Source organism: Eublepharis macularius, chromosome 1, assembly GCF_028583425.1.
Source record: "Eublepharis macularius isolate TG4126 chromosome 1, MPM_Emac_v1.0, whole genome shotgun sequence".
Classification (NCBI taxonomy): domain Eukaryota; kingdom Metazoa; phylum Chordata; class Lepidosauria; order Squamata; family Eublepharidae; genus Eublepharis; species Eublepharis macularius.
The window spans coordinates 245,599,778-245,603,656 of NC_072790.1; the positions used below are offsets into that span (position 1 = coordinate 245,599,778).

General features: G+C 40.3%; 1 long non-coding RNA gene across 1 annotated transcript; it reads right to left on the bottom strand.

Annotated features, from left to right (window-relative positions):
* Nucleotides 1-324: 324 nt before the first annotated feature.
* On the bottom strand, nucleotides 325-3,615 carry LOC129336886 (uncharacterized). Its single transcript, XR_008597755.1, has 2 exons — nucleotides 3,497-3,615; nucleotides 325-1,073 (listed from the first exon to the last, which is right to left on the bottom strand). It is a non-coding gene; the product is annotated as an uncharacterized LOC129336886 (long non-coding RNA).
* Between the last annotated feature and the right edge of the window lie 264 nt (nucleotides 3,616-3,879).

Below are 3,879 nucleotides of genomic sequence, written 5' to 3' on the forward strand. Positions count from 1 at the left end.
AGGGAGGTTTGACAAAGTTCACTCTGCATATGCTCAGAGGAAAACAATGTCTTCCCAGACTTCCTGTTCTCCTGCCAGCATACCACCCTATGGTGTGTAACACCCCCACTCCCAAAATCCTGCAAAGGGATGAAGTTACAAAATGTTGCATGGACATGTAACAGATAACTACGAAGAAAAATGAAATAGAAATGGAAAAGTTGTCTTTTGCAGGAGCAAAAGAAAAGAGGAATTAATAGCTATATCTAAAAACATGAATTTCAGAAAACAGCAATTCTGCTTCCTGTAACAAAGCCAGTGCAAATATAAAACAGAACACCAATATCGGAATGAAATATATATTTTAATGATTCTCATTGGCCACTTAAGGGCTAAAATGGGAGATGGATTGTATTAATGAAGTATCACAGAGTGGATATAAAGTACATGCATTTCTGTAGAGAAGAGCACTGTTGTAATTTTATGATAGAATGTAAATATTATACAAGCAGAATGTTTCGGCAGGTTGAACAGAAGAGAATCCTGCAGCAATTCGATCTCGAATCATGCATTTTTCCATTATCTACTTTAGCTGAGAAGGCCATTGGGGAGGCTGCTTAACCTGCTGCCTCATCTGGGGTTGGAAAGGGGGTTGTTCAGGAACTGGGACAAACACACCAGGTTGTTTTGGGCCAGGAGCTGGGACGAACACAGGAGGCTGGTTTTGGCCAGGAGTTGGGACGAACACACCAGGTTGTTTCGGGCCAGGAGTCGGGACGAACACACCAGGTTGTTTCGGACCAGGAGTCGGGACGAACACACCAGGTTGTTTCGGGCCAGGAGTCGGTACAAACACACCAGGTTGTTTTTGGCTAGGAAGAGGGACAAACACAGGAGCTTGACTTTGGCCAGGAGCAGGGACCAGCATTGGAGGTTGCTTTCCCCAAGTAGGCAGAGGTTTCACATCATAGTCAATATTATCACTGGAGCCACAGCAAGAACTTCCACCCCGGTAACTTGAGGAATCCTGAGGACGACAGCAGCCATCTTTTTCCTGACGAGAACACATCCTTTTGACTATCAAGCTGTGAATCCTGCAAGCAAGCAAGAAAGACCCATCAATGACTTTCCAGCATGTGTACGGTCTTCAATATTCTTGATAATGTATTCTGTAATAAGCAGTGAGTGCCAGGCTGTATCTCTACTATGTTTATTTATTTATTCATTTATTTATTTATTGGAGTTTTGTATCCGCTCTCCCCATAAACAAGCTCAGAGCAGATTACAACATTAATAAATAAATTACAATAAAAACAGCATTAAAATCATAAAATACAGTAGTAATATAATTTAGGCGGCAACCTAAGTTGCTCACCCCCCATCCAAAAACATTCTATGAGGTGGACTATCAAGACTCCCATTGAATGGAGCCTGGGGATGGATCTTGGGAACAGTAACTCCAAAACAAGAGGCTTAGAAACCTTGAAAAAAGAATCCTTAACCTTTTCCCCAAACTACAGGGGGGACAGGGAAGCCATGATAACCAAACCAAATTCTGACTATTTTAAATGTATCATGTGGTTGCAGCCTAAAACATGGGGCAAATAGATGTCAACTCTATGGAGAAGTTGGTGAAATTCCAAGAAAACATTAATTTATTTAATCATTTGTTTATTTATATCTCACTTTTCTCCTCAGTTGGGAATTCAAAGTGGCTTTGAACATTGTTCTCCCTGTCTCTGTTTTCCTACAACAACAACAACAACAACAACAACAACAACAACAACAACAACAACAACAACCCTGTGAGTTTGGCCAGGCTGAGAGAATGTGATAGGCCCGAAGTCACTCAGCGAGCTTCCATCGTAGACATGAAGATTCATACTCAGGCCCCTCTGGATTCTGCTCTGGCACTCTATCCACTATACCAGCCTTCAGGTTTCTTTGTGGAGCTGTAATGGCTTATTTAAAAAAAAATCCTGAGGCTGATTAAAAAAATCAGAAATCAATGACAGAAAGAGGTGAGAACACTAGAGGAGATGGGAGACACTTGGAGAAACTTCTACTGAATTTTCAGTGTACTGCTTTGTATCTTTCTTTTACTTTACAGGACAGGGTAATCATTTACACATTAGGGGTGGGAGATCACTCACACCCAGTTTCAGTTGTCTGCTGATACTCCTGCAGCTGGCAGAAGAAAAACAATTTTAAAAATTCTGGTTTTGTGACTGCGTTACATCAGTTCCAGGGAAAAGCTGGAAGTGACATTGCATTGCTCTAGGAAATCATTGGTGTTACATCACTTCCAGGTTTAACCCAGAAATGATGCAGCATTGTGATGATGGCACCCCTATGTCCCTACCCCTTCAACTGTTTGTTGATTGCTGGCCACCCTACTATAGAGGTTCTTGAAGCCATCACTTTTCATGTATTCCAAGGTTGAAATTTCTAACAGTGTAACAAAAAATAGGATTCTTTCCTTCTTTACTTCCATCCTGAAAGACATGTCATCTAGATGAAAATAGTCTACCATTTGGGTAGCTATGCCCTTGTAAAAAAAAAAAAGAAGAAGACTTCAAGTTTTGGTGCTTTCTAAGAAAACTTAGGTACAGTCTATTCTTGAATTTATTTATTTATTTATTATGATGTAGTGGTTAAAAGAGTGGGACTCTAATCTGGAGAGCCAGGTTTGATTCCCCACTCCTCCACTTGAAGCCAGCTGGGTGACCTTGGGTCCGTCACAGCATCTAGCTCTCTCAGCCCCACCCACCTCACAGGGTGTTTTGTTGTGGGGATAATAATGACATAGTTTGTAAACCACTCTGAGTGGGTGTTAAGTCATCCTGAAGGGCAGTATATAAATTGAATGTTGTTGTTGTTGTTGTTGTTGTTGTTGTTACCATCATCTATTTATTTATTTACTACATTTATACTCCACATTTTCCTCCACTGGGGACCCAAAGCAGCTTACATCATTCTCCTCTCTTCCATACTATCCTTACGACAACCCTGTGAGATAGGTTAGGCTGAAAGAGTGTGACTGGCCCAAGGTTATCCAGCAGGCTTCCATAGTAGAGTGAGAATTTGACATTGGATCTCCTGGATCCTTGTCTGTAACTATAACCACTACATGACACTGTCTCTCAATTATATCCTCTGTTTTCTCTGGCATTTAGAAGTTAGATTGAATGCAAAGAACTGATTGTGCAGTAATTCAGGTCATAGCTACCCAAAGATTTCTTTAACCATTGTTAGAGCAAGAATTGCACTTCTGAATCACGCATTTAGGAAATAATTGACTAGACTCAAGAAGAAACCCTCCAACAATCTCTTCTCATTTTGACCAAATCTGAGATAAAAAAAGAATATTCTTTCTCAGACAAAATATCAGAGGAATTTTGAAGAAAGCCAAGCTGGTTTTAATAAGACGAGCAAAATTTCTCAAGAATTCTGTACATCCCTATTATGCATGCCTATTGTCATCAAAGAGAAGAACAGAAAGCAGTTATAGACTTACCGCAATTGCCAAGAGGAACCTGTGTGGTAGGCAGAGTCCTTGAGTAGATGTCTGTATCCTTGGACCGTGTGATCTTTTATATGGTTTGAAAGGCTTCCTCCAGGAAACTAAATTCCTTGCTTAGGACTTAATGAGGATGATTGAGTTTTCATAAGAGGATGAACCACGTTTCATTTGATTGATTTGATTCATTTGATTGACCTCATCTTATGGAATTCTTCCAAGGTGCTATCAGGAAAGGATTGAAGCAGTTATGCAACGTACCTTTCATTGTATTGTAGACTGGATTTGTATTGCATAATGAACAATATATGCGCCGGAATCTCACATATCAACAAACATTGGACATGATTGATGATGAAGAAAAGGATGTCCAATAAGAC